This window comes from Cornus florida, unplaced genomic scaffold (genome assembly GCF_030987335.1).
Source record: "Cornus florida cultivar Cherokee Brave unplaced genomic scaffold, ASM3098733v1 CherokeeBrave_3.0.0_Hap2_Chr11, whole genome shotgun sequence".
Lineage (NCBI taxonomy): Eukaryota > Viridiplantae > Streptophyta > Magnoliopsida > Cornales > Cornaceae > Cornus > Cornus florida.
In genome coordinates, this window is record NW_026775581.1 from 84,120,827 (window position 1) to 84,133,770 (window position 12,944).

The following is a 12,944-nucleotide window of genomic DNA, read 5'->3' on the forward strand; positions in this document are numbered from 1 at the left end:
AACTTATATACCCATTAGGTCTTTTTGAAAATCTACTTTGTAGATGCGTCTCATTATTATTATTATTTTTATTAAAAAACCTAAATGATGTTGTTCATAGAAATTAAAACTTCTAATATATATTTTTTTAATATGTTAAACATTTTACTTAGACTATTGAGGAGATAAAAAAATAAGGTTTTGAAAGCAGTCTTTTATTTATTGAAAGATAATTCTATTTTGTTTGTAAAAGCATGGATTAAACAATTTCATAATAATGTCATAATGATCATCAAGTTCACATTAGTCACATCGAAGGAATATACTTTTTATTTAAAAAAGAAAAGAAGATAAGAAGACTATAGACATGTAGGTATATATAATAAAAAATAAAAATAAAAAAAGGAAAAAAAGGTAGAAGATGAATCCTTTTAACAATTCTGTAAAAAATGAAAATTAATAAAAATTAAGAAATGAATGCATAATATAATTCTGAAAAAAAAAAATTAGCACATAAATTTCAAGAAAAAACTAAGATTTATATAGGTCTGAAAGCTGAATGGAAATGTAAATGTAGTATAAATAATATTTAATGGTACATATTATATATACCATTAGATTATGATACATATTATTATAATATTATAATGGTATATATAATTAATGGTATATATATTGATGGGTGAATTAAAGAAGTTTTTTTTTTTTCGAAAGGTAAATTTTTAATTTCAATATATAAATACATAATTACAGAGGCCCTTATAGCCCATAAGCCATAGGCTGAGAAAAGAGCATCCAGAGGCCCAAGATATCATCTAGGCCCATGAAACATAGCAACCCAACAAAATGAGCAAATCAAAACAAATGGCCGTTACTGGCAACATAATCATTCTGGAAACCATGGAGATCATTGACTCTTATTTTTCATCTACATCATGTTCATTCATCATCAACCGCATCGCTTCTTCATCCTCATCGATCATCTGGTGGTTCCGCCGACGACCGTATAACGGACTCAGGAAGTTCCCATTCCTCTACAATTCTTCTGCTATTCATTGTATCAGAGATTGTTGATGCATGTAGCTTTGATCTGATATATTCAATTGTGAGGTGTAGAATTGAGTTTGCAGAAAGTGTTTTCTTCTTGAAGATTCGACGATTCATTCCAGACATTGTAGACCAGTGATGCCAGACTCATCTTTGAGATTGAATTGCTATGAAATTAGGATTTGCCTCTCCAGTGGTAGGATGCCCAATAAATTAGGTCTAACCACGAAGATGGATGAATGTGGAATCCACAGCGTGATTGCAAATAGGTCAATAGTGGTTTGGCAAATGAGCAATTAAACAGTAGATGATCATGGGATTCAGTTTTGGTATGGTGGTTTAGTCCATACCAGGTGGGTCCAGGGCAAGTAGGCCAAATGTTGGTTGAAGTATTTCATTGTTTTGGCAATGGAGAACTCACCAGTGGGAGATGGGCACCAAGTGTATTTGTCCTATTTATGTGGGTTTGGTGTGAGGAGAGTGGAGGTATTTTGCAACTGTGGTAGTATGCTAGTTATGGAGTGGGGAAAGGCCATGTGGAATTGACATTGAATGAGCACAATTTGGGTTTGCCATCATGGTGTGAACCATTGATTTGTTGAGGTAGTGCCAGCTGATTTAGTGGCCTTAGATGGCACCATTTGTCAAACCAGAAATTGGAGCTATTTCCATTCCCAATTTCAAGCCTGACAAGAGGCTGAATTGTTTCCCTGAGGCTGAGGATCTTCTTCCAACTCCAAGAACATTGACCAGGTATTTTCACCTCCTAAATGCTTCTACCTTTTAGTAGATATGTGTGAATCCAATTGACCTATAAATTTCTTTTGATGTAATAATTCTCCAAAAATGCTTTACGATGGCAATCTCGTTCCAGGTTGATAGATTTGGAAGGCCAAGCCCACCTGCTCTTCTAGGGAGACAACAGTGCTGGACCGGACCATAGGAAGGATCTGAAGATGCCTTCCATCTCATGTATAATGCTCATTGCCTCATTGGTAGTATAAATTTGGAGCTCCAATACATTTGTGTTGAGAAGAGTACAACCCTAATGAGATGAAGCCTACCTGCAAAAGACAAATTTTTGTTAGTCCAGTGGCAAATTGTAGAGGATATTTTGTCATCAGAGCTCTGCAGTCATTGGCTTCAACATGGAGGTAAGTTGTGGCACACCAAGATATCTTACCGGTAAGGCACCTTTCTCAAACCCAAGGAAATTGAGGATGGAAGCTTCCATCTGCTCATTGACACCCGAGAGAAATACTTGGCTCTTGTTTTGGTTTATTTGAAGCCCAGAAATGCTAGAGAAGGTATCAAGAAAAAGCTTTAATGCATGTAGTGAGACTGTGAGAGTAGACTGCCATGTGAGAAGAGCATTAAGTCGTCAGCAAAAATTAGATGGGTTAAGGATAACTCTTTGTGAAGTAAGAGGCGGCAGCAATTAGACGTTCACATGGAACGGGGTTATCTTGAATCCATAAGATAGGATACCTTGAATCTACAATGTTGTAACTTTGAATCCACAAAATTAAAAAAATTACAATGCTATTAAAATATTATTGATAAAATTGAATGATTGAATTTATCTGCTATCACAGTCCATATTTTTATAATAAAATTAAAATCCTAAAATTGTAAAGGAAATTAATTCCCAAAGGAAAATAAAAAACACAAGGTAACCTAATGATAATAAAAAACTAAAAAATATAAAGAAAATTACCTAAAATTAAAACTCTATAAAAATAAAAAATAAATAAATAAAATACTAAAATTTGTCGTACATCACTTGAAAGGCAGGTCCTGAGTAACTTTGCTTACAATGAGTGAGAAGAACTGCATTACAATGACAAATAGGAATGGTGACAAGACCTTGCTTTAGTCCCTTAAACTCTTGAAATACCCATTGAATTTCACCATTAATTGAGATGGTAAAGGTGGGGGTAGAAACACAAGCATGTATCCAGTTCAAGAAGGTAGGTGGGACCCAAACAGTTTGAGGGAGTCAAATAGGAATTCCATGAAACAGGATCAAAGACCTTCTTGAGGTCAATTTTGAGGGCACCCCTTGGTGAGTTTGATTGCCTGTGGTAACCATTAAGTAGCTTTTATGCAAGAATGATATTATCATCAATTTGTCTACCATGTATAAATGCTGATTGTGCAGGGTCAATGATATATGGTAAGGTAGGCTTGAGTTTGTTGGCTAGAAGTTTTGATATGCATTTGTATATGGTGGCACAACAAGATATAGGTCCGAAATCATTGGGGGGTTGAAGGGCTAGATGATTTGGGCATAAGTGAGAGGTATGTGGAGTTAACTTCTTTAAGCAATTTGCTAGTGGTGAAGAACTCCCTAATTGCCCAAATGATATCAGGCCCAACAATTGGCCATGCCTTTTTAAAAAATAAGGCATTAAAACCATTAGGCCTGGGGCTTTGTCACTGTTGAGTGAAAGCATGCAGTGTTGAACCTCATCTTCAGTTGGGATGGAACATAGTGATTGGAAGAAATGCGGAGGCAATGTAGGTTGGATGAGAGGTGTTAAGAGATCTATACCTGGGCAGGGGTGATGGTTCATCCTTAAAGTGGAATGAAAGTGATTCACAATTTCTTTCTTGATGGCAGCATCAGTATCCAAAAGAACATTATTTTCAGCAAGAAGAAGAGTACGTGCTGCTACAATGGTGGAGAATATGCGGCTAAAAGTGATAATGGAGTAGTTATATATATGAGGTATATTAAAATAGGTACAAGGTTATTTTTGCTTCAAAAATACATGAAAAAACTCAATGTCCAAATAGATGCCTTTTAGCTAACTTTTGTCAGTTAAATCACCCCAATCGAATGGTTAAAGGGGGATTTTTGGCCAAAAAAAAGAGCAGAAAATGAAGATTTAGTGCAAAACGCAGATAAAAAATGGGGTTTCGCCCAATATTATTTTCTAATGAGGGAAGTATTTTTTGTGTAATGTCGCCAAAAAAAGTGTCCAGTTTTATGTGAAGCTGATGTTTCTTTCTTGAATAAGGGTTGTACATCAATATTTATCTAATTGCAATATTTATGGATGTAGTTATACTACATCATTACATCTATAAATATTTATCTAATTGCAATATTTATGGATGTAGTTATACTACATCATTACATCTATAAATATTTATCTAATTGCAATAATTATAGATGGAGTAATTTATATGTCAGTTGGTATAGTTATATACTTTCTCCATTTCAAAATAAGGTTTTTTTTTTTTTTTTTTTTTTTTTTTTTGGGAAATTTAATTTTTTAAGAAAATATTTTTAATTTTTTTATTATATTAGTTGGAAATAAATTATCAAATTTACTCCAACTGACTCTATAGTGATGTGATAGTTTAGTTTTTATAGTTTTAATGCAAGAATGTTAAATTAATAATACTACTCAAAATAATATATTGTCTTTTCAAAAGGGACACTTATTTTGACATGAATAAAAATGAAAATGTGAAACTTATTTTGGAATGAAAAGAGTAATATAACAATGATATGTAATGACAAAAAAATAAAAGGTGAACATCTAATCAAAACCATTTTCCATTGATGAATCGACACAAATAAATAAATAACATAGAACGAATCATAATCTCAAATTATTTTTAGATAAATCAAATATTTATTATAAACACGTCCTCAATAATACACCTAGTACATTACCACATTTCAATATAATAATAATATTTTATTATTATAATTATTATTTTGCGGTAAGCATAATTATTTTTTCTTTGGTAGCTCCTAAGGACTAATTTCCACTGAACTGGAAAGCTTTGGACCATAATTGCCCAGAAACTTATTCTGTCATTATGATATTTGACGATAAATTTATAAAATAATTTATCATTAAGTTGCAAAAAATTGTATAGGAATCCCAAATTCAAACTGATTTTTTTAAAAAAATAATATTTCGTTCCTTTAGAATTATTTAGTAATGGCACTTGGCCACCAAGTATCACCCAACCACACATACAATGCACACAAAGTAGGATCTATATGTCCTAATTCGACATACTTGAATATCAATTTCGTCCATCTCATAAATACTTGAATTCCATTTCCTAGAGTACCAAAATATGTTTATCTGAAATTTCATTAGGAAGTTAAAGTTAAATTTTACATAATTTAGAGAATATTACTATAGAATACTTGGGGGAAAATTTCTTATTTAAATATTTATGCTGAAATTTTCTAAACTTAGAAAAACATTAGAGATAGTTACAAGGCATTTCCCATGATTTTTTTTAATGCCAGTGCCCACCTTTTCATGGCAGAGAAATTGAATTTACATGTCAAATTGGAACATATTTTCAGAACTTTTATTATATATATATTTAGATCAAATTTATTGACTCTCTCTCTCTCTCTCTATAGAGAGAGAGAGAGACAGTCAATAAATTTGATCTAAATATATATATATATATATATATATATATTATTCTTTTACAAATTATAATTTTAGAGATTATGTTTCTTTTATTTTAAAATAATACTCACTCTGTCTCAAAAAAAAGATATGTTGTTTGTGAGCAGGGCCGGTCCTGACCCAAGATGATCGCCTAGGGCCTCAGAATTTAAGGGGCCTCAAAATTAATAGGCCCATGAATGATGAGCTACAAAAAAAAAAAAAAAAAAAAAAAAAAAAAAATTGTAACCAAATGTAGCAAATCAATTAAGAGGCCTCAAAATTAATAGGCCCATGAATGATGGGCCACCAAAAAATAAATAAATAATTGAAACTAAATGCAACAAATCATTTAAGGGGCCTTTAAAAAAAAAAAAAAAAAAAAAAGGGCAAATGCAGCAAATCATTTTAACCTCGCCTCCAAATCCAATCTCCCTCAACAGACTCAACTCTTAAGTTAGAAAAACACTTAATTATAAATAAATAAATCATATATATATATATATATATATATATATATATATTAAGTTTAGTTTTATGTTACTTATCAAAAAAAAAAAAATTTAGTTTTATGTTGGTTGTGTTTCCTATTATTTAGATTTCTAAGATTTTAAGATTTTTGACAATTATGTCTATAAGAAAATTTGAATCTAGGTATGAAAAAAGAAAAAAGGAAAAAATTTTGCACTTTTAATGAAAATTTGCACTTTTATAATTTATTTATTTTTCTGTATGAAACTTATGTATAGAGAGCCTCACATTTAAAGTTCGCTTAGGGTCTCTCAAGATTTTTTCAATCTCAAGATTGGCCCTGTTTGTGAGTCACGATTTTTCAAATAGGACATTTTTTTTTGGAACGAGGTAGTGTAAATTGTGTTGAATATGATTATACTCTTTTATTTGTGATGTGATTTGCTTGTGCACCACAAATATGAAATCCACACAGCAATTGAACAACATGCAAAAACACAATAGGATTTTGGCCAAACTCTCATCCTACATTCAAGAGAATTTTTTTTATTTTTTATTTACTAATAATGATAGACAATACCCACCCATTTATTTTACATCTCATACACACTTTTCTCTTCTCACTCGCTTTTCTAGAAATTTTTCGAAGGCCGGGACTTGCCAAATAAGACAAGAATTTTCTTAAGGGCCAAAACTTGCCAAATTAGACAATAATTTCTTTAAAAGCTAAGACTTGTCAAACAAGAAATTACTTACAAAATACGACTCAAAAAAGAAACTTAAATATTGATAGAATTATTATCTTTTTTTTCCGATTTTTTTTTTTTAAAGGGGTGCAACAAGGACTACTTTGTGCATTAGTACTGCTGGTCCATATTAATAGAATTTGATACACAAATTCTAACCATCTCCCCTTTACTTCAAATTCCTTCACATCAATCATCACACTCAATCAGTCACACCTCAAAGGTGCACACTGAAGATCACCAAATTGTTGAACTTCATCAAGGCGAGTAGTTGGCTATGACAGACACTCTACAACGAACTTTTGGCTCTAACAAAATCCCCACGACGAACGTCGGCTTGGATACCACTTGTTGAGAATTACTGTAAATTCCTTTTGGTCAGCATAGCCAAAGCAAATCATAACACAAATATGGAGATCCAATCACACAACAATCGAACTGTGAGAGTGGAATAATATCTCACACGAACAACATGCAACACGTAATATTCTACGTGGTTGGTCTGAATTCTCAACCGTAGAGAATGCTCACCCATTTTGCATCTCTTTACTCTCATCCACTCTCTTTTCTTCTCTTCTCAGTCGCTCGATCATTTACTCCTCCATTCTTTTTCTTCTCTGCCTTCTCCAAACAGCTCCCTCTTTAATTATGAAGTCTTAAATAAAATTTCTTAGAAGGCAAGACTTGCCTTACAAGAAATTCCTTGAAGCCCAAAACAAGAAATTCTTTTAAGGCCAAGACTTGTCAAATCAAAAATTACTATACAAAATACGAATTGAAAGAAAACTTAAATATTGATAGAATTTGAGACACAAATCCTAACAAATTGGTCAAATCCTATACACTATGCTATGGAGAAAAAAGTTGGTACCTCTTGTTAGAAAATTGATTCATATACAGTGAACAAATGTGGTTCTCACCTCATTTCCTGTCACCCTATGTCCAAGGAATAGCATTTTGATCTATATAAGATGATTGCCTTGAAACCGGTAGCAAACTAGGTGTTTTCCGGTGATAAGTTGAGATCCTATTTCCCTTTTCGTCGTAAATGATCGGGTCATCATCTTCATCGGGGACTCTACATTTTTCTCCTAGAATAATTGTTTTCTTCCATATGGAATCCTCAGGTTTCATTTTTTTCTCCTTCCTACCTTCTTTGATTCCCATGCTCAAACTCGACAATAATTTCCCTTGTTTGTGTGGCTCTTGTACTTGTGGCACTGCTGATTTTGATCGGACATGGTTTGAAACCGAACCATTTATCACATGTGGTGGCGGCAATGCCTCATTTTGTTGATGTGATCCATCCAATATTGTATCCTCTAATATTATTGGTATTGCATGTGGTGTCCCCGTAGGTGTTGTTGTCGTCGTTGTCGTTGTCGTTGTCGTTGTTGCTGTTGTTGTTGTTGCCTCACTTCTCGATGTTGAAATAACTACATCTAAATTTTCCGTTGCTTTCTTTTGCAAACTTGATTGAGAATGTGATTTTTTCCGCGATAAACCACCACATAAAAATGAAACAATAGCTATTGAAGCAGCAATGCAGGCAACAAATAGTGACAATGACAATATTGGTTGGATTGATGGGTTTTCGTCTATAAGAAAATTCCTTACCATGACTGAGAGACTACTGAGAAATGTGAAAATTTTCACTCACACTCTCCCCCTTTTTCTCTTTTTTTTTCTTTTTTCTTTCTTTTAACTCACAATTTGAAAATCTAAAGTGGTATTCAAATTTTGTTATGGTGTTTGTTTTGAAAGAAAAAAAAAAAAAAAAAGTGTAGATTCAAAATGAAGTGATTGTATCTGGTTTTCTTTGGATTCATTCAGCAACCGGAAAAGATTGCTTCAGTTGAGGAATGAAATGCTTTAAGCAGAGGCTAAAGAGCCATAGTGTTAGGAGTACTATTTTTGGTAAAAAGCTTATACGTTGACCGTTATGTTAGTTGCCTTTTTAGGACTGTCCAAACCTCGTTGGGCCTGGGTTTGAGAAACCTTTCTGAAAAATTGGGCTGGGTTAAAAGATCCACTTAGTGGGGATGTTTTATGGATTTCAAGCCCAATCCACTGGCAACCCACCTTACATTATACACCCACTATAATTTTAGAACTCCATTTTTGTAATATTATATTTCACTCACATTTAATTTTGTCATTAGAAAGCAATCTCACATTTTGCAATTATTTAAAAAATATTCTTACACTTCATATTCTGAGGAGTAATTATATCATTTTTATTAAAAAAAAATAAAAGAGTGTAAACGTGTAAAAGTGGATGTGACTATCTAACTTCACATGATCTTATCGAAAATCATTTCATAGGTTTGTGTCAAAATGTTAAAAACAACATCAATGAATATAGAAATCTACTAAATTGAACAAGTTGAACGACAATATGGTGCATCAAATGTTGGCGCAGAAATTAAGAATATTATAATATTTAAATAAGAATTTAGTCTGATTGATGCTTAAATCACATAATACTTTTAGAATATTTATATAATTTTTTGTGAGTTCCTGCAAAATATTAGAGTAATTTTAGAGTGATTTACCTCATCCGACAGTTGTCCTTCGATAGTGCTAAATAAACATACCTAATTTTTCTTCTTTGTAAACTTAATATCAATGGTTACAAATAAATCACACCAAATAAGTTAGAAAATTACAATTCAACTGCATTCAATCATATTCCGACCACTAAATTAGAAAGTACAACACAATTCATCAAGTATCAATAATCACATTGCAATCATTTTTTAAAAAATGTTTCCAACATTAGAACCACCCCACGCTCTATGTGGAAAATACAACCTAATTCATCAAGTATCAATAATCACATTACAATCATTTTTAAAAAAATGTTTCCAACATTAGAACCACCCCACGCTCTTTGTGAGAAGGGTTTGAAGTGCATTAAGTTATTACCAAATTGAAACTTGAATCCTCTCTGGTTCTTTGTATGTCTCTTTATCAATTTATTTTAGGATAATATTTACTCACTCACCGGTGAGTAAAAAATTTATACTAAACTTATAAGTGTACTAACATTTAAAATAATTAAAAATAAATAATTTGATATTTATCAGGTTAAACTCAAAGAATCCGAACAAATTGATCTGGGTATGCACCATTAAACATAGAAAGACTGAATTGAAACTTCTTTCGCAACAAGGACGAAAAAAAAAAAAAAAAAAAAAAAAAAAAAAAAAAAAAAGAAAGAAAAAGAAAAAGAAAAAAAGGTCATCAAATATATCACATCTGTAGGAAAAAGGTAAAAGACACTCCTACGGAGTCTTGATAAATTAACTGTTTCTCTATAATAGGAGGATGACTACTTTGCCAATGTTATATATGAAGCTATTTTCAAGGCCTATTCATAGGATCTAGAGACAGACTTTAATATAGTTCAAAAATCACAGATCGGACAGATTAACAAATAATTTGCAGAGAAAGCACGACAAAAAATATTTATTTCGATCGGTGCAATACACATGTACACCATACAGGATCAAATTCAAGAAAGCACGACAAAAAATCTTTATTTCGATCGGTGCAATACACATGTACACCATACAGGATCAAATTCTTATATGTCCTCAAAATTTAAAAATATATATATATATAGCACGACAAAAAATCTTTATTTCGATCGGTGCAATACACATGTACACCATACAGGATCAAATTCTTATATGTCCTCAAAATTAAAAAAAATATATATATATAGCACGACAAAAAATCTTTATTTCGATCGGTGCAATACACATGTACACCATACAGGATCAAATTCTTATATGTCCTCAAAATAAAAAAAAATAAAGATTTTTTGTCGTGCTTTCTCTGCAAATTCTTTGTTAATCTGTCCGATCTGTGGTTTTTGAACTATATTAAAGTCTGTCTCTAGATATATATATATATAATATATTTAATTCTTTCATTCTGATTTCTATAAGAAAAACCTAAGCCTTAGCCATAGCTCTGATACCTATTCTTCGGAGACACGAATTTCTCTCTCTAAAAATATGGGAGAGGGAGAGAAGGATAGAATGGATAAGATTAAGCGTGATAAAAAGGGAGAGGAGGGAGAATTATAATTTTATTAGGATTCATTTGAGTTTAACTGGATAACTATCAAATTATTAATTTTTAATTATTTTAAATGTAATTATTTACTTTTAATTATTTTAAATGTAAGTATACTTGTCAATTTAGCATTGCGCTTCATATATGGTGAGTATAAATTTCTTATTCACCCGTGAGTAGGCAAATATTATACTTATTATGGTAAAATTTTATTATAGGGATAACTAAAGGATTGTAGGCTTGTAGCCCAGCGGATTCAAGGGCGCATAAGGAAAGATGTCCAATTCAATCCCTTAAATTGGTTTTTAAATTTTTATCAAAACACTCTCTCTCTTCTTTATATATATATTTATTTATTTATTTATATATAGATGTTTAAGAATATGCAAAATTATATAGATGGATGTAAAAGAATATACAAAATTTCGCAAAACATAAAAAAATAATAATAATAACGCCATATATACAAAATATGTATTTTACTATATATATGTAAGAAATTTTATAGAAATGTTAGAAAATGTCCTCCCTAAAATTTTAAATTTCTAAAAATATATGATAAATTTTTGTTGTAAATTTTAAATTCTTTTGATTCCTTATTAGAAAAAATGTTATATTCACTTTTTCAGTTAAATCCTAATTTTGTTTTCCTTTCAAAGTTCTTTCTTTTTTCTTTGTTTTTTTCTTTATTCTTCATAAACATTTTTTTTTTTTTTTTGAAAGATACACTTCTATATTTTGGATTTGTGTCCAGTTGCATTGTTAGTTTCAATACATTTATTTTGAAATTAATTTATGCTTGTCACTGTTTTTATTAAGGCTATGGTACATCGTTAAAGAGACTAAGGCTAATTAAATTAATGAAAAGCATGGGGTATTTGATTTTTTTTTTTTTTTTTAATAAAGTATACTACACCTCTTGAAAACCTGGCTCTGCCCTTATCAACACTCTTATGCAAAAAATCAATAATAAACTGAATTAGCTCGTCAATCGAAAACCCTCCTTACCAAGTTCTGTAAAGTGATATATTTGTGTATCGGGAATCAATGATAGAAAAAAAGATAAGAGAAGAAAATAAAGAATGGTTTGACTATAGGATAGGGATGCATGATGAAAGATATTATTAGTAATTAAGATTCTTTAGTAATTGAAATTCTATAAGGATAGTTTTATTTTTAAAATTTTATCTTTCTAAGTATAGTAAAGATATAGTGACACATTACCATCGGCTTAAATTTTGAGTCTTAGTATTCCGTATAAGTATTATTATTATTATTTTTTTTATTGTAGTAAAATTTTATTATGGGAATAACCAAAGGATTGTAGGTTTGTAGCTCAGTGGGTTCAAGTGCGAATAAGGATACGTGAGTGTATGGGTTTAACGATATAATTTTGTCTTCTCCAAGCTTCAAAGGGAGGAGTTGATCCGGATTTGCTTGAATCTTTCTTTCTAGTGTTTGACATTTTGTCTGAGTGGTGTTGTTAAGGACAGTCCCCATTCACAGTCCTCTTATTGGTCACTTCTTTTTATCTTCGTCGTTTTTTTGGTTTCCTATTGATTTTTGAAAGAAAAAAAAAGAAAGGTACAACTTGATGCCATTACAAAGTGAGACAATATACTCTCAAAAAAAAAAGGTACAACTTGATGCCATTACAAAGTGAGACAATATACTCTCATTTTCACAATGACACTAGTTGTAAATTTTTTTATTAAAAAAAAATAGTATAAATAACTCTATAATAACCAGCCAAAAAAGGAAAAAGAAAGAAATGACCAATCACGCAACACTGTAAATAATTGATAGCTTGCTACTCTTTTTAGCACTCTTCATGTCAAATACTCTCTTTAGCACTCTTCATGTCCAAAACAATTGAATTTGTTCATAATTTCAAACTTAATTATTTTAAGAATGAGAGAATAATGAGATTGGTTGCATCTTAATCATGAAGGGTTAGTTTAAGTAAATAAGAATTTGGTTTGAGTGTTTCAGAGAGTATCAGATTTAAAATTCGAATCATTCTTAAATATAAACAAGTCCTTAAAAAGTATGTTTATGGGAATCAACTTAAAAAAAGAAAAAAGAAAAAGAGATTGACTATCTTGAAAGGTATCAAAATTCAAAAGGGAATTAATGGAAGCTTTTAAGACATGTGACATTATACCTGAGGGAAATGATTAGA